This window comes from Corapipo altera, unplaced genomic scaffold (genome assembly GCF_003945725.1).
Source record: "Corapipo altera isolate COAL_440 unplaced genomic scaffold, ASM394572v1 65, whole genome shotgun sequence".
Classification (NCBI taxonomy): domain Eukaryota; kingdom Metazoa; phylum Chordata; class Aves; order Passeriformes; family Pipridae; genus Corapipo; species Corapipo altera.
In genome coordinates, this window is record NW_020884891.1 from 8,195,616 (window position 1) to 8,214,567 (window position 18,952).

An 18,952-nucleotide genomic window follows, 5' to 3' on the forward strand; every position below is an offset into this window, starting at 1 on the left:
CTTGTTCGTGTGCTTTCAAGAGATTTGAGTGAGTTGCGACTCGCCGCTTCAGCTGATGCTTCAACAAATTGTTTTCCTGCATGACTTCAGTGAGGTTCTTTCCCATGTTCTGACAGAATGACTAATGTAGCTACAGATCTTGACTGTCATTTTAATGTCTTTTCAACATTGTTCTTATCCAGCAGCAGATAAGTGAAGAGAAAGTCTAAGCATCATGTAAAGCATGTTAGAAACCCAGAGAGACTCTCTGGCTTCTCTGTTCCTTGAAATTGTTGGTTGGTGTTGAAAGGACTGAAATGGCATAGGAATGCATAAGGTCTCACAACAGCCATTGTTAAGTATTCTGGAGCTCATTTAGACATGTGTACTCCTGTAAACTCTCCATTTCAAATTACTACAAGCAACTGTTTTTAAGAACTTCAGGAGATAAGTATTTGAAGTCATTCTGCCATTGTCTGGGAACCAGCCAAATGTCATAACTGAGGAACAGCCAGACCTAAGATGGAAGTTAAGTGAGGAAAGCTCAGTCACACGGTAGGAGTGAACCAGGAAACCTCAGTGATCAAGGCAAATGGCCTTGCTTTAGTTTTGTGTTAGAACATGCACTCATGTATGCATACAGAATATCACCAGATTTCAGCTTTGAGTACTGACTTGCCGTCCATGGAGAAGTTTGTTAGCGGCAGTTTCATCCCTTACTTCCTACTGATCCTTTGTAGGGTCTCTACCACACTCTGGAAAAATAGCAGCCTTTGGAACCTGCAGACCTGTGCCAGGATCCGCACTGCTGACAGAGCTGACGAGCTCCATGGCTCATTTCTTGTCTCCACAGACAGCAGTTTCCCTGCTGTTTTCTGTTTGTCTTTCTTTGCTGGCTGCAGCTGCATTTGCCTTCTGGTGCTCTTTCTTGCCTCCAAGGAAAGACATAAAACATGCTCTCACTGTGTGGTGCAAAATGTCCCTGAGAGATTGGCTATTATCAAAATATATTTGATAGGAACTTTGCTCCAATTAATGCGAAATGTTTCAGCTGACACATGAGTTGTCATCTTTCATGGGGACTGCTTGTTAATGATCACAAATGAGTGTCCACTGTCTCAGAAGCAGACTCATCTGTCTCTCTGCGTGTGCAGCAGGGAGGCTGGGCCAGAGCTGCACAGACACATTCAGAACAGGTAACTGAAGCCAGGGGAGAGCTATTGCAGGTGTTTCTGAGCAGTTAAAACACCAGCTGACCTATATGTCATACAGAAAGAACCCCTAATCAGGAGATACAGTTGCAGTTCAGAGAAATGCAAAGGTAAGTTTGAACTGGGACAGCTGACTTTGCTCTCACATCACCCATATAGTTTTAATGCTGAAGCTACTGGAAAACACACAGGTTCTACCTGTCCATGTGATTCTATCAGAAGAGAGAGTCAAGTGTGGTTATGGTCTGAAGGTTGCAAACTCTCACCTTGAATAGCTGAAAGCCCATTGGAACCAACAGACAGACTGCAGGAAAAGGGCTTTTAAGAAGAGGCCAAGTATTACTGTTCCATCACATACCTGGTCCTTCCACTGTTTCATTCAGCTCATAAAGGGCATAATCAAACAAACGTGTCTGCTGAGATTTCAGTCCTGCTGTTGGAAGGTTTGGGAATCCTTGTTCTGAAGTCATAAAATAGTCAGGTGGAGATTTGAGTTAGCAGGAAGATAAAGCCAGATTTCTTCATTCCCTTCATGGAGCCCTGCTCATTTTTTTTGGAGGAAAATGGATTCCTGAGCCAAACTTTAACCACCCCTTCTGAAATTTTTGCCCTGCATCCTTTTCTTCATTTTAGTTTCACACTCAAAATCTGGAATCCGGAAAGACGTGAACCCTTTGTAGGTCATGTGCATCCTGAGCCACATACAACACCAAGATCTTGTCACAGGGGTAGGCACTGGACTAAGGAAGCAAGTTTTAAAACCAAAAAGTGGCTTTATAATTAATACTAATTTCAGAACTCAGTTTGAAGTATTTACTTCTGAAAAAGTGTTCACTGGTTGTTGGACAAAATTCTGGAACTACAGGATGAAATTCTCCTGTATTTATAGGAGATAATGCATGATATGATCTTTTACCCTTGAAATCTGTTAAATTGATAACTATGTTAAACAATAGTTTTAAATCACTTTCCTCTTTCTTCCATGAGCACTGTCAAGGAAGGGCTTGGCATTGAAATGGCTGTTATTTACATAGTGCCCTCAAGCACAGGAAGATATGTGAGAAGCAAAACATGTGTGACTCCAAAAGAACTTACCAACTTTGGATTGCTTTATAATTTCTTCAGTGTTTCATGTGTGTAGCTGAATGCAAACCCCATCTTATTCTCTGGATATGCTAAATCAATCAAGTGAATGCTAATGTCCTGCTAGCTCCAACAATTCAGCTGGAATTGAACTAGCAGAGACAATGCCCAGAGCTGAGCTGACATCATTGTGAATGACTCTGATGCACAAATACAACAAAAAAAGAATAGGAATTAGACATTTTAATGTCAACTCTCTTAGAAGCATAGGAAAGAAAGAATTATCATTGATCAAATAGAAACAGATGAGAAAAAAAAGGCAGAGATAGGAAAATCTTATATTCAAGCTCCCAAAGGAAAAAAAAAGAAAAGTGGAGATGAAAATAGCATTCTACCAGAAAGAATGGGTTCTTAATAGACCTTTAAAATAAAATGCATGAAACAGTAATGAAGTGATTTTGCTGCATCTTTAAGGAGCTTGGTTTTGTCATTCTGGGGTTATTTGAAAAAGGTCCTCTGAAGAAAATTATGGTCTCAAATTATGGCTTTTCAGGGTCAGATTGCATAGCTAAGAAGCACCATTGTGAGCAGCAGCGACAGAGACAGCCCTGTGACACACAGGGAAACCAGAAGGGGAACCTTGCTCTGCTGGCACTGCCTTGATGTGATTTATGAACAGCTTATGGAGCCTCAGCACAGGACTAGGCTTGTGTTTTGGCTTACAGGAATTCTGGTCTGGTGTCTGAGAAAATTTTTTGACATTGCCTTGGTTTGGCGACGTGCAGCCTGGAGAGACACAAAAGTTTCTGGCATGGAGTTTATTGTAAAAGGGCTTATGGTGAGTAAGTGGTTATTGTTACTAGATGGAAAGATCTGTAAAGTTCTGTTGCTATCAGCCCACTAAGGGAAGAGGAGAAAGAGGAAGGATGGATATAGCAGAGCATTTGACAGGCTTGAATGTCTGTAGCTTCCATGAGATGCTTTCTTGTACCAAATGTTGACATCGCTTCATTTTGCCAAGGAAATGGAGGTTTTGAAGTATCAGATTCTCCAAGCAGACATTTGCTTTCCGATACCGATGTTGAAAGAGTAGACTCCTGAGTTGCATGTGCAGAGACAAAAATGTCTGATAGATATGTGTTTGCAACAAACTGGAATTACTAATGATGTTAGAGCAGAACTCAGAGCCCTGTGCTGCAACTGTAGATCTGCGATTTATCAGAGAGGAGACGCACCATGGACATGAAATGCCTGGTCCTGGAGTGGGGGAAGAAGTGTTTGCTGAGGACCCCTGAAAGAAAGCTTGTTCTGTGTAGGAGGGGCTGCTGTCACTCCAGCACTGTGATCAGGTGTAGAAGCTTTATGCTTTCTGGGGAAGCAGGGATGTGAGCAGTGCCACTAGCTCGGGAGCAGCGAGAAGCACAGACTGCAGGCAAGAGAGGAGAGCACACAAGGTCTGAGATTGCCGAGTTTGAGATCACTCATGTGTCAGATTTCAGCCTCTTTCTCTTTCAAACAGATGTTGGCAGTGCTGTGTTGCCTCACAGGGGCTCAGCCCAACCTGTCCAAGGTTTCTTTCATTGGGTTTGGAAATAGTGGGCTGTGTTTAGACTTGTGACTTGCACAGCCTTCTGCTACTGCAGCTGCTGCACCGCAGCCTTTTGCAGAGGCTCTGCTGTCAACAACTAAAGCACAGCACTCCCGTGCTCTGCCTTTTGTGGGCCTTTATGGAGCCCTTTAGCAAATGTATAGAAATGCACAGTGCCAGGGTGCCACTGCTCCTTAGCACTGTGGTGTATCTACAGTGTGCCAGAGGCTTAATCCTGTGCTGAAGGGGCACCAGGAGAAAGGCACCTGGGGGATTCCTGAGCCTTCAATGCTCAGTGCTGCTCCTGGCTCCCTGCAGGGCTGGCACCGAGGATGGCAGTGCTGTGAAGTGAATATTGGTTCTGTTCACACTGGCAGCACCTCCCTATTGAGAGGCAAGGGAGGGGATGCTACAGTGCTGCATGGTCTTTTCTCTTCTCCCCTCATTTCTATAGAGCTTCCATGTACTTTGTACTCTTTGTGTGGGACTTTTTTTTTTTTATATGTGCCATATCTAACATGCTCAGAATTTGGAGAGTACACTCACAGTTTGGGATGCTGATATGCTGGTCCATGGGTGATGGTGCCCTAGTTCCTGCTCATATCTTAAAATCTACCTCAAGGTAAATAAAGTAGTAGCTGATTGCTACACCTCTGGGCTTTGCTATCTCATTATTCTGAGGATTTTTTCTTGAGGAAAAAATTATACATGCTTGGGTCACTTATATCAGTACAAGAGGATGTGAAGCTGCTATGAAGGAATAGAAAAATCTCTTTAGGAATTGTCAGTGATGTACAGTGTCTATTCACACTCTAAAAGATTAAATTAAAAGTGATAATTATGTGCTGTTTTTGCTGCTCAAGTTGTTTAATGCCATTACGACTGTGCTACTTAATAGAAAAGCTTAGAATTAGACTAGCATGGGAATACTAAAAATTTTAATGGATTTCTGCTCAAGCCATTCTTCCTAATATGAAACAAACCCACCAAATATATATAACTAGGTCTTTGGATTCAATTATTAATCCTCTCTCCTAATTTGAGGAGCAAAACTATCGCTTAACAGCGGTTCTCTGAAATAGAATTTTAATGATACTAGTCATCTCATAGTTGAACATGATTTTTCCTGATCAGAGCAAAGTTAGAAGATTCTCAGTGCTGAATCAGGGTTAATTATTAATCCCAAGCAGGTGAAAAATAGAATGTCAACAGTGTGTCTTGAACATCTGTCAAAGAAGCTGTCAGAAATGTTTTCCATGGGTTGTCATGTGTTACCTGGCTTCTCTGCATGAGGAAAAGGCTCTGGTACATGGTATTGGAATGAGACTGTAGGAATAATGCATAGGAAGAGAAATATACCATTCACCAGCAACCTCCTGACACATCTGAAAATCCAGTCACCTCTTTAGGCCAGCAAGATGTCAGTCTTTATTCACTGCTGCTGTTATGGTGTTTTATACAACATGAGTCAAAACAATACTGACCAAGAGGTTTGTTTGGCCTGTTAGTAGTAGTAAACCTCTGGTCATTCTTCAGAGAATACCCAGTGTTACAACCTGCCAATCTGTTTAGATTATTACATACTTTTCCTTTTCCATGTGTTTGTTTTTTGTTTTGGCCTTTTCCATACTTTAATGACAAAGAAAAAGGTGTAATAGACTCACATTGTGTATTCCCAAGGTCTTTCTGATGGAAGTGTTGGGACTTCTTTACAGTTGTGCTCAGTTTTTATGACTTAGAGCAGGAAAACAGAGCAATCTTACAGCTCTGAACAATTACTGTGAGGTTAAATTTCTTTCCCTTTGAAACTGAGAAGTCGATAGAAGTTGGCAGAAACACTCATATGCAAACAAGTTTGGAAGGGCTGACTCTGAGGTTCTCAGATGCTATTGGGATCAATGAAAATATTGCTGCTTCATTTTCTGCTGTGGTCCCAAATTGTCTGCCTGCAGTAGCTAATTGTGGCAGTTTTCTTCTCTGATGGTTTTTCTGGTTGGATATCCATCAGGAATGACACCATGATCAACATTAATATAGGTCTTAGTACTGTTCTGCCTCCTCAGCTTGAAGTCAAAGGGAACTGAGAGTGCAGGATCAAGCCTTAATTTGTTACTTACACTTGATTTGAGGCTTAGTGTCCAAGGCTAAGCTAAAAGGGTGATGGAATAACTCAGGCCTATGAACAACTCATCATGTCAGACACAAAGCAATTGGGTCCACGGCTCAGCATATTGGAAGTTTGCCACTTCCTTTCTCTTTCAGTAATGTTCTGCATTCTCACTCCTGTAAACAGTCTCTTCATCTCTTTCTGTGGGTAACTGGGCTTCCTTCCTGAAACCTTCCCAAATTCAAACTGCATTTGACAATAATTTTGTGTTTGTGCTTATTACAAAAGTTTTCAAAGGAGCTTCACAGACACTAATCAGGGTAAAAATGCAAATCTAAAATCTGCCTTATTCTAATGTTTCCTTTGGAAACCATTTAATTTCTTACAAACACACTTTGGCAGATGATGTGGCCCTTATAGTAATAAATCACAGGAACATAAGACACTTCACTGCAGCTGTGACATGGCTAGTTAGGATCCTATTCAAGAAAAAAGGCTTAGGCAGTGTATTTTCTTTCCTATACTCTGCTGTACCATTTCTCCCTCTTATAGATCAAGTGAAAAGACTCTCAGAATGCTCTTATAATTGTCTCCTTAGAGTTATAATCTGCAAATGCTTTTTTCTAAAAGATAAAAATACCCAAATCTTAATGGAGCCTTTTTAAATGGCACATCAGTAACTCTCCAACCTCCTTCACGGTTTTGTAAATCTCTTTAATAAGGGTGAGAAGAAGCTTACAGAGGTCTCTTTGATTAAAGGTTTGACCTGGAATTACTTTGAATTTGTATTATGGAGTCAGCAGGTTTACTGTGGTAAGTCTCAACAGAGAATCTTTTGAAGTGCTTTGCAGGTAGAGCTGTAAAGACAGTAAGTATTCTATAAAACTTGCTAAAGCCACAACAGAGCCAGTTAAGCATCAGGGCACTATGTTGCAAGGCCATATCCATAGAGCACTGGGAACAGGCTGCCTTGCTAGTTTAAAGCCTGAGTTTGCAAGTCTTGTGAGTGGGAATATATGGCACAATTTCAAGAAAAGGAGGCTGGATTCAGTGATCCATTAGGTCCCTTCTGCCCTATGGCTGGTTTCCTGCAAGATTATAATCACTAAAAAATAACAGTTCTAAGAAATGTCTTAAATCAGTAAGAAATATAACCAGGACAGTGAATTTCATGGAAATTAATATTCTCAGTGCTTCATCTCCATTCATGACTTGGCTCACAGGAAGCCTGTGAGACCTTTTAACCCCACTAATTTGGGTTTTATGGATATAAGTTTCCTAAAAGGTGATGTTCTCCTTAAGGTCACCTAACTCCCTACTAACAGATTTGTTTCATTTATCAGTGGTGATCCTGTAATTCTCATGAATGGAAATGCTCCTGTGTAGGATAGATGGCCTCACTATCCTGTGCTATAACTCTTTGTAGGATCTCTAAATCTTGGGCAAAACTTTCAGTATGGGGCAATGAGTCTATTCTGTATTTATTGCACAATATTTATTGATTGACTTAGGAGTATTTAGGAACAGAATCATCCAACATCTACAGTACTGCAGCTCTCCTGTTGTCTCTCTCACCTACCCAAGGTACAGGATGTACCACTGAGAACAGCTCTTCCCCCAACACACAGGGCAGCTCCACACTGGCAGTTTGCTGGGCAGAGAGGGGAGCACTGCTGATGGGGAATGGGAAGAGATAAGAAGGGAGGAGTGTGTTTTTCCTCTCCCAACTGCTAGAACAGGGAAAGGCTGCTCAAAGGGGACCCAGATCTGCAGAAAGGAAGCAAGGAGAGCCCTCAGAAGGAGTAGGCAGAGCAGAGATGGTGAAAAACAGGACATTAAAGTGGCACAGCAGAAAGCTCTTTTAATTTTAAAGAAAAGTGAAAGGTCTTTGCAACTTCTGAAGGAAAGCCTGTGGGTAGGGCTTTCTGTCAATTTTCAGGCAATGTTGAAAACTCAGACTTCTGTTGCTCTGGTAAAATGTTCTTTCCCTTTGCAATGATAGCATTAAAGACATTGCAACTGAATTATTAGGCTCCTGTGCTTGACACATGCACACCTTACTCTGGAACTTGGCTGAACATAGACAGAATTCTCTGCAAGATGTTCAATGGTTTTAATCCTTCCTGAGGTCGATGACAGAGGAGGCTTCAGTGCTTATCAGAAGCCCTTTCAGAATAAACCCCACATCTGCAGACTCTGGGGAAACCGCTGATCCGTTTAGTCTGATGAGATGGCAGCAGGGCTGAAATGCTGTTGAGGAAGGCATTGCTGCAGAGTTGCTTGAACAAGAAAAACATCTAAGGTGGTGTCAGAAGTAGTTGGTGTTCAAAGCACAGCTCAGGTGAGTACACTCAACACATGTGATGGGACAGAGTAGAGGACATGGTGGAGCAGCAGCAGTGCTGCACTCAGAGAGCAGTGCCAGATGCACTGTAGGCTTCCTGAATGCCTTAGGGTTTTGGGATATTTAAGTTTTGTTACTGTTAAGACAGACCGTAGATATAAATTCCTTAGACAGCAGTAGCACAGTACCTGCCTCCATACATGGCCAAATGGGACGGTTCAACAGCGAGGTGAACAAAGTAAAGCTTTTCACTGACTTTGCTGTAGTTCTGGGATGCATTTCCTTTATGACTCCCCAGCAATCTGCACACATCCTCCTGAAGAGAGAAGTGATTATTCCTGCCTCTGACAGCCTAGTCTTTTTTGGAAATAATACTACAGTATTTAAATCTACTCAAGTGCTGGATAACAGGAGCCAGGACAAAACCTCAGTGTGTGTGCAGTGCTGATGTAACTAGTGGGATGGTCTGATGGTAATGAGATGAAAAAGCTCCAGGTCACTATTGCCCTTTGTCTCAGCAGAGAATGCTGTCCTTCACCCTGGGTTTGATCCAGCTGCAATTAATATGACACAAAAACACCCACAAACTTTACTATTACATTAGTTTTCCAAACAGTAGCAGAATATCTAAAGGGATAGTGTTGAGGCAAGCCCAGCAGTTTTCCAGATGAAGGGGATTATTCACCCCTTCCCTGTTTTAGGCATGTAATCTTTTGGCCCTCTGCATCACAACATGCGTTGGAAATACCTCCCCTTCCACCCTGTATTCTCCTGGGTGGAGCACAAGCCCCTGTTCTTGGATACTGTGTTGGAAACCAAAGCAGGCTCTGTGTGTCCCCCCTGCAAAGCTGGAATAGGAAAAATAAATATGTTACTTTCTATTCCTTGAAACTCTGGCATCTGTCTCCTATTCTCTGATTTTCATACTATGCCATTTCCTCATTTCTTTTACTGGGTGTGAAGGAACCTTTATTGCTTCCAGTACTTAGATAGAATGAAACTATTGCTTAAATGAATAGTTCCTGAAATTGTTTCCTTGTTGGGAATCGTTAATATGCCATATGGATTCGACTCATGCATCTGAACTAATATTGCACCCAGAGTTGCTAAAACTATGTCTTTCAAGCCCTTATCCCTTTACTGGACAGAAAAGGATGATTTCTTTTCTTTGAGTAGCCAGAGTTTCAAACGTATATATGTTGCAGTCATCTGTCACATTTAGGCATCTCCTTCTCTGAAGAAGGACCTCAGAATATTTTGCAAAGGTATTCTCAATCCAGATGTGAGGAAAAGGAGGCATAAGAAATGTCAAAATGTCTCTTATAGAGCTGAGAATAGAGCTGCCTTCTGGCTTCCTAGGACACCAGGCAAATCTCTTCATTTCCCTGTGCTGGTGATCCAGGCACCTCTATTGCTCAGGAACACATCTCTGTCCAGCACTCAGAGGTCAGTGGGGAATTCAGCAGGAACTGGCTGGAGTAGCCAGTGTTGGGAGAGTCAGAAAAGGCTGAAATGAAAATGTAGAGTAAGGACACTTGATAGAGGTTTGAAGACAAGTGGTTGACAGTGCTCTCCCAGCCTCCTGCAAATGCAGAATTAAACATACTGTCTTTAATCACCCTCCTCAAGCCTTTCTGATGTTTTCCTGCTACATACAAGGAAATAGTCACCCTGACTCAGCTGACAAATGGTAGTTCATTAGGATATGGTAATTCGAGTGCTTTTGATTGTCTTTCTCTGCTCTTATTATCCAAAAAAGAAGAGTTTTCTAAATTGTAAGGGAAATAATTTGTCCTGATTTATGCCACCAAAAAAAAAAAAAACCAGAGGAAGATTAATTCCAAGGAACAAAAATGTCTATTAACATAAATGACTGTTAGCGAGAGTGAGCATTAAACTATCTGTTCTCTCCATGTGGCACCACAGTTTTTAGTGTAGAGGTTTGAGTGCTTCATGAAGCTGAATGAGGAACAGTGGAAGGTTTATTGCTTAGCTAGACATTGAAATGGTACCGGTTTGAAAGCTTGACAGATGAGACAGGCTTGAGAAAAATAGGTGAATCAAAGCTGTAGTTAGAAAACCAACTCAGTCCCAATACACCAATTTCTCCTATGCTTTAGTAACGATACTTCTCTTGATTTACTTGCCTCACCTTGTCTCAGGAGATGAGGTCTATAACAATGATAGAGAGCTCCCTTTTGAACTTAAATGAACTCACTCTACAAAAGGATTAAAATTGGATTTCAGCTTAGTAGCTCTGATGTTGTCTGGCATCAGGAAGGGCATCGCTAGCAGGATAGATATCTTGCCTGATGTGTGCCTGTGTGTCCTTGAGTATTAATGTGCTACACAGATGCCCCTCATTTGTAGGGAGGGTTGCCCAGAGTGCCACTTGAAGGCCTGTTGTGGCTGAGATGATCCCTCTGCGAGCTGTTCTCAGACCAAGTGGGCCACACTGGTCCCAGCCTGCCCCTGCTCGCTGCCTTCAAGGTGTCACTTCCATCTCAGCTGGGGGAGGACAGTGCTGTGCATTTACAGTCTCCATTCTATGTGCTGGCAGGCAGCCATGGGCTTTGTGCCTGCCTGCACTCCTACAGCTCTGCAGCAAACCCAGCACGTTTTCCTCAGCTGACAAAGCTGCCGTTCTCCACTTGCAGAGCAAAGTGTGTTTGCTCTGGAGGTGTCAGGGCTGTGTGTGTGTGGCCAGCCCAGCACGGAGGGAGGAGATGTCCCCAAAGATGGGGTATGTGTGTCTGTGCTGTGTGATGGAGCCGCCTCTTGCACCCTGAGCTCTGTTCCCTCCATTTACAGCGCTCCAGCATGTTGTGGTCACACTGGGTTGATGAGTACTCTAAAGCTGAGTTGCTTTCCATCTACCAGGTGGTCAGTGGACTGTCGTCTTGATTACATTTGTTTTTTACCAAATATCTTCCTGAAGGGGGAAAGTAAATAACAGCCAGCCAGCTTCACCTCAGTGAAAAGAGCGCTGCCCTTTCCCAAGCCTGCACTCAGCACCATCACTGTTCCGAGCCAGACCCAAGAGCTGGATTAGTACCCTGTTACAAACCTTTCTAACAGGCAGATAAAGCAGACCCCAGAGAAGATGACTGTGTTTTGGGAGAGAAAGAACTGTCTCTTCATCCTTTGTTAAGTTATGGTTAGTCTACTGCCTGTCATATTTTAACTCCAGCTGCCTTTCAAGCAGATATCTAAACTCTTGCCAGTAGGAGATGTAACCCATTTCATTCTGACTGCTTGATATCTGCTGTTGAAAGACTGTTGATAAAATCCTGTGCATTAAATTACAATGGAAAACTAGCAGCATGATGCAGAATGAACTGCAGTGTTGTATGCATAAAGCTCTTGGCACAGTATTAGTCTTGGTCTACAAGGACGATTCCCACAAAGTAAATTAACAAATTGCACAAAATTTCCTCATTAAAAGAATTGTCAGCTCTGTAGTGCTTTCTAAAAGACCCCAAACCAGATCTGTGCAGGGCACAGCTGTGTGAGAACACGTCCGTGAATCATTGGCCCGTGGCCGGGCTTTGGCAACCAAGACACAAGAAAAGGATGTGGGAACAGGAACTTTCTAAGATAAACAGGCCTGACCTCTTCTACATCTTAAAATAATGTATTGAAAGTGGAAAGGACCAGGGCTGGCTTTCTTGCTGTAAGACATTTCTCTCAACTCTAGAGGCTGAGTTACAAGTTGCATGGATAGAGGGGCTGTGAGTGACAAAGGATGACTGTTGGTGGGACTGTACAGGAGCTTGGTAAGCAACTCCTACTGCAAGTAACCCAGGGCTCTGCTGGCTCCCACTGGTCTGGTTTGCTCTGGGTGGGTGGTAGAAATTATCTCCACTCACAAGATACAGTGGAGCACAGTAGCCTATTTTAAGAGCAAAAGTCAAATTTTTACAAGTACAGCTAATGGACTGGGTGTTTGATGTAGAGCCCACACAGGTCACTCAGTGAAGCTGAAATAGCATCAGGAGCCTTAAATCCTGACAGCTTCTCGGTTCAGTAGTGGCCTTAGAAATAAAAATCTGTCTTTTTGAGTTCTAGTGAGTGCCAGGCTACAAGCTGAATATGCTCTTTTGCAGTGGGATGGGGTGTTAAGCAGTGAAGAGGATGGCTAGGAATCCTCTCTTGGCCCTGGCTTCCTTTCTTCTTGCAGGATCAAACAAGTGAACCTGAGGCTGGAGAACACTGTACAGAAATAGCAGGTGTGTACAGGTCAAGCGTAACTATTCTAGATGGAGTAGGGACTAACATGTTTCACTACATTTTTTTCTTTCCTTTTTTTTTTTTTCTCCTGCAGATGGGTTATTTTGTTTTGACTTCAGCTATATTCACAATTGTTTCTCAAGAGAGGTGTTTGTTTTTATACCTGGGAGCTGAGGCTTTTTGTAGAAGATGAGTTATAAAGTGGTTAATCAGAAGGATGGAGAGCAGCTTGAAATGAGACCTGCACCTTTCCAGCGAGAGTGACATTGTACTTCTCAGCTGTAGAGGCTGTATTGATTAATTCATGCTGCCTTGGAATGCTATTGTGCTACTTACCTTAGCTCCAGCAGATGGTGTTTTTATAATGAAGTGGAAAGGGTTTGAAATAATGAGGCACAAAAATGATCACTACTGGAGCAATAGGAAACTCCATCTTCTTAACAAATGTAAAAAGTGGTCAGTGCAATGGCAGAGTAGCAAATCACAGTGACTGCTCTGCTTCCTTCATCTGAGATGATGGGGAAGGCAATGTCTGTATTGAAAATGAGAACACAATGAGAGTTTTACACTACTCCAGATTCCTTGGACAATGTGATGAGTAAACTTAGACAATGAGCAGTATATCAGAAAACCAAACTGATTATGCTCTGCTTGAAGAGGGGTGAGGAGGCAGCTCTTCCTCATGCCCTCAAAAATCCACATCAACACCAAGCCCCAAACAAACTGTCAGGCTCTTTCTTGACTGTTTTGTAAGCAAGCAGTCTGGTGTGCATCTAGCTATAATCAGCTGGGTTTTTTCTGAGAGAAAGGAAACCAAATCTCTTAATGTTAGTGGAATTGTACCATGGGTATCTATCTTGTGGCATATTCATTGTAGGAAGAAACTGGAGGAGGAGAGGAGAAGGAGGAAGGAGACTCTTGTCCTTGACAACATTCTTGTTGTCTATATAAAGTAAGTTTGATTGAAAATACTTATTTGAACTGAATGAAAGAGAGGATCAAAACTATTGTATCACACCTTGTGGGTAAAAGGGGTGAAGGAAGGGTACAAAAATCTCATTGCCTTTGAAACAGCATTTTCTAGCAGCAGAAATTGTCAGCTGCTAGTCAGAATTCTTAATGGCTTTTATGTAAAACAGACAAAACACCTAAAACCAAACCCCACTTGAATGGTTCTCAGCATTTATGTATCATTCTCCATTCATACCCATCAAGTACTTCTACAAGCTCTGAGTGACTTCAGCTGGCAAACTACCAAAAAGTAGTTATTAATATTTGCCCCTTACAAATGGAATGGTCTCAAGCCTAGGTAATTTTGAATTGTAATCTTCAGAGCTGTTGCCTTCCTACATCCCAGCTGAAGACCAGGGTACCTGGAGGAGCTTCTCCTAAGAGAGGATAGAACTGGACTGAGTTGGGTATGTGCTGTGCTGACACAGGTAACTGAGCTGAGAGCAGGGCCAGGAGACTTTGCCTTTCTCTGCACCTGCCCTTTCCAGAAAGCTCTAAATGACTTGCCAGGAACAGAAACCAGATCTGTGCCGTGGTAGTGATCTTTCTGCTCTCTGCGTGTATTTTTGAGATGAATACATGTTAAAACTTACCTTGTAACCATAAAAATCAGTAAAAATTACCCTGCTTGGAATAAAAATATCAGACCCACTTGTGGTTATTTAGAAGAGGAAAAAGTCATCACGTGCTGCATTAGTGATGAGGCCTATGCAGCAGAGATTTTTAGGAGATGCTCTGTATTCTCAGTGCAGCACTGATGGCTACTCTGGGGCACAGCTATTTAAAATAATAGTTTCACTTCATTAAACTATGAGTTTCTTCAATACAAAGTACAGTCCAGAGAGAAGTTTTCTTTTAGTATACTCTTAAGAAGTCAACAGTCCATTGCTTCCTGATGTATATCCTTGACTGTGGGAACAAATGCTGCTGTAACTACTCTGAGTCCCATCCTTTTTCAAAGAGGTAAAATGTTTCTCTAATTAAAAAAAATTGGGATTATTTGTCTAAATTTTTCTGTGTAACCTGAATTAGAGAACTGTGGATTTGGGTCCCAACGTAATATGCATGCAATTAAAAAATCAATGTATAAAACAGAGCCCAGAAGAGAATTATATTTAACAGGAGACAGAAAATCAAAACAGATTCCAAACAAATTAGAAATTAACACTGCAGCAGCTTGAGCTGAGTTTGCCTTGTAGGGGAAGCTTATTAATGTAACTAAGGTGATTTTTTTTTTTTTGCTGGAACTCCTCATCAGTATTGTTTGCCCATGCCACTTCTTTGTTTGGTGACTTAATACAGCAATACATGTGGCAGATCAACAATGGTAAAATGGCAAGAAGATAATTAAAGCTTTATTTTACAACATGTTGGAACTTTCAATATATTGGAAGGTGCTGATGCAAATGCTGAGCACCTGATCTGTACCAATATCACCCAAAAGAAGCAATACAGCTTTTAGTGTAGAGAAATATCCTGCATTTCCCAGATCTAATGAAGTTTATTGGATCCTTAATTTATTTTAGAAAACGATCCAAGTGCTTTGCATTTGTTTAACCTAATCCAATCTTAACCATTGGTAAGATGTAAGTCCTTTGTCTTTCATGTCACACGGAGAAAGATCTACTAAATGTATTGCTTTTGGAAAAGAACCTGTGTTTACAACAGCAACCAAAACAATGAGAAAACCACCCTCTTTCATACAGGTTCAAATAGTTTAAAAAGCACTGGAAGTCTTACAACTGTTTGCTAACTAAAATATTTATAGGAACGGAGGGTTCAGGGGAGACCTTATTACTATCTGCAGCTGGCTGACTGGAGAACAGGGAGGAGACAGAACCAAACTGCTCTCACAGGTGCACAGGGACCACTCCAGAGGCAATTGGTGCAAGCTGAAACTTAGGAAATTCTGGTTAATTATAAGGAAAAATTGTTTTACCATCTGTAGCAGCTGAAATGACTCCAAGGTATTTGATTTGACAGTATGCATGGCAAAATCATTTGCATCTGGGGCAGTATGTGTCAGGCTGTTTTTCATGGAGTTTGGAAGAAAAGAAGCAACAATGGGATTGTTTCTGTATTTCCCAATGTCAACATAGTTGAAAATAACAGGAGTTAGAATGCTGACTTCTGATGCTGAAAAATGAAAATTGGAAAGATAGACCTGTTTTAATTAAAAAACCCCCAACCTAACCAAACCACACCAAAAAAACCACAAAAAGAAGAAAAAGAAAGTAATTCAGGATATGGCCTCATGTTATGAACTTCTTTATGTGTCCATGCTTTGGTAGGAGTAGGAACATCTTCAATGTTACAGGTTGACAGTGGAATATATTTTACTCTGACTTTTCAATGAAATCCAACACAGATTCAGGGCTTTCCCCAGTGCTTTCCTTCAGGTAACCTGTGTTGCAGTGGCAAGTGTTTTATGGACTTCTCTGTTCCTATGCCCAGTTCTGTTTCTTGCCTTCCTGATCCTATACCATTCCTTGGTGACAGTGTCCATTAATGAGCAGCATGTGCTTCTTTATCTTTACTGACTGAGATTTTTTCTGTCTGAAGCAAGTGAAGAAGCTCGTACAAGGTCAGCTGGTTATTTACAGCTATCCAGTAGTCCACTGAATGTCTGCTCTGGGTACCTGGGTCCATAGGTCCATTTGGATGGACATCTTAGAATGTGTTTGGTGTATTTAAGCACCTCTGCTCCTTTCCTCCCTTGAGTTACTACAGCATTTTTCTCTTTGTTTAATTCATTTAAAAAAGAAAATGTTTAATGAGCCCCACTTGTGATTTTCCAACTGTTGGGCTGAAAACTGTCATTTCTAAGAGGTTATATTAATGGTGCTGTTATCTCTTGATCATGTCAATGTTAATGCATGTATGTGCTGTTTCTGCCTCATTTCCACATTATTACAAGCCTGCATTTGGCAAATGAGGGTATGTTTGCTTTCTTGATTAAGAAGGTTCTAAGAAATTTTTACATGCTTGGTAGGACATAACTTATGAAAAGAGCTGGCTTAGAAGAGAAGCTCAGCAGTAGAGATTCTTAGCATTTCCCTAATACTTTCCTCTGCTGGGCAGAAAGCACTTTGTGAATACTAATGAAATCAGCTTTGCATTACCCTAGTGAAGAAGCTGTGTGTTATTCCTATGAGGAGATGGAGGCACAGCATGATTAAGTGACTTGTCTGGATTCATATGGCTGCTGGGATTCCAGCATTTGCTCAGGTGTTGGCTTTCAGCACTAGACCCAAAGATCAAGCTGGAACACAGTGCAGGCTTGGTAAAGTCTTTTTTTAAACTTCTTTTTCTCCTTCTTTCTTTTTCTTCCTGGAAGCTACTATTTTGTGTCCTAAAAGCAAAGGTCTTGTTTAAATTAAAATGTCTCTGCTCTTTTATGGGGGGGAAGTTAATATCCAAAACATGACCTGCATGTAATCAATTCCTGTAGTCAGCCTGACATAAATATTAGAGAGGATTGAACTGCAGATGTTTCTCCCATGATGGGTTGGTTCAAAAGGTTGTCATGAAGACTTGGATGATGATGGCAGCCACTGAACTGTTTTTCCTCCAGTCAAATGAGGCAAGAAAGAAGCAGGGTGGGCACACTAATGTGCTAGAAGAGACTGTACACATCCCATCTTCTGCATCAGAGGGAATGGATATTGGGTTGTATGGGAATTCCCTTTTCTTTCCACTCTGATCCCTTCCTGGGTCACAAAGGGAAGAGCTGACCCTTGGAGGTGATCAGTGGTGCACCTTCATTCAGTCACCCAGTGATGACCATCATTTAATGATGTTCTTTTCTGAAGAGCTTTCCCATGTCCCTTCTTCTGCTGTAGCATTTGAAAGGAGCAGCCTTACTATATGCTCTCTTGTATAATGCTGGTTATGTCTTACTAAGGTTGTTTGAGTAGCTATTGTAGTTTTGCTTCTGTAATATTATAATAATATTTGTAATATTATAATAATATTTTTCTGTATGGTCTTCAGAAAGAGCTGAGAAACATATCAATAATCTTCTGTGGTTGTGAGTTTTTTCCTTTATTTAGGAATAACTGACCTATCTAAGTAAGCATTCTGACTGCTAGACCACATTTCCTTTGGAGAAAGGAACAGATTGGCTGCTGAGAGAAGAGAGAGTGAGTATGATGTTTTCACTTTGAGATTTGGGGACATTGGGAGAGGGAGAAACTTGGAATCCTGTTATATATAAAATAGTAATAAATTGGAAGGAAGGACTGTAATTCAAGTTGTTTTCCTCTACTAGTGTACATTGGGTACTGTGCTCCTCTCTGGTGAGTGAGTGTGTAACTACTCAAAATGGAGTAGATCTGCCTAATCTGTATGAGTGCAAGCAATGCTCTTTCATCTTTGCCCCAAGTAGCTTGTTGCTGGAGAATCCTCCTTGAAGCAGGGTGTGCTTGAGTTCCCTCTGGCAAGAAGGGACCTGAACCTTTGACTTTCTGTGTACTTGATCCCAGGCTTAGGTGGGCTGTGTTAGAGCAAAGTTTAAAGACATCTCATTCCCAGTGAATCTGTAATTGCTGGCCAGGTCAACAGCTTTTTGTGTGTCAGTAGAAAACATTGCAGGCTGCTGGGGGACAAGTGTTGGTTAGCACAAAGGATGGTTAAAAAACCAGGAGTGGTGTTTCAAGAAGGCTTCTTTCCATTGAAAAAAATAGTGAGACTTTCTGAGGTGTATAGGGAGGTCCATCTCTGCAGCTGAAAGAGAAGGCACTTTGGAGAAATGGGCTTTTTGTGCTCTCAGCACTCCCTGCTTTAGGAGACTCCTGTTGTGTTTGTGGGAGTTCCTGTAATTACCACGGGAGTCAGAGTCATAACAATAGAGAGCCCTGAACATCCCAGATAACTAATAAATCATGGCAGGAGGAACTTGGGAGGGAGTGGTGGTGTTACTTTGCTTTTGGACTCTGTACTGGGTGGTGACCCTGGTCCTGGTGTGTGTTACAATTGGGTTATGCTTCAGCTGAAGCCTCACAGAGGGCTCAGTGTTCAGTGGATGGGTTGTTGTGGTCCCCCTTCTGCAGGACCCCATGGTTTGTGTGGTGTGTAGGGATCCATGGGAGTGTTGTTCAGGTGTCCTGTGCTCCTTTACAAGGCAAAACAACGCTAAAACGTGGGGAACTACAAAACTCTGCAGAGACATTTAGTGGCTGCAGCTTTAATTTCTTTCGAACTGATGCACTTCAGTGCTGTGCTGAAAGAACACAGGGCTATAATTAGTTGAGTCCTGTTTTTCTGATAACTACTTAAGCCTTAATATCCTGAAAAGCATGGTATTTTTCTATAAAAAAGGAAGGTTTATGTTCTGTAGTTCCATAGAACCTCATTCTTAAGGAGAAGCAGTCCATTATTACATAGAATAGATTTCCTGC

At 41.7% G+C, this 18,952-nt stretch overlaps 1 long non-coding RNA gene across 3 annotated transcripts in view; it reads left to right on the forward strand.

Moving 5' to 3' along the window:
- The window catches only part of LOC113948077, a 269,176-nt gene that overhangs the window by 1,403 nt on the left and 248,821 nt on the right, over nucleotides 1-18,952 (forward strand). For all 3 annotated transcript variants that reach the window (XR_003527976.1, XR_003527974.1, XR_003527975.1), the window contains exon 2: nucleotides 17,606-17,695. This is a non-coding gene — a long non-coding RNA (uncharacterized LOC113948077). The remainder of the gene's footprint in view (nucleotides 1-17,605; nucleotides 17,696-18,952) is intronic.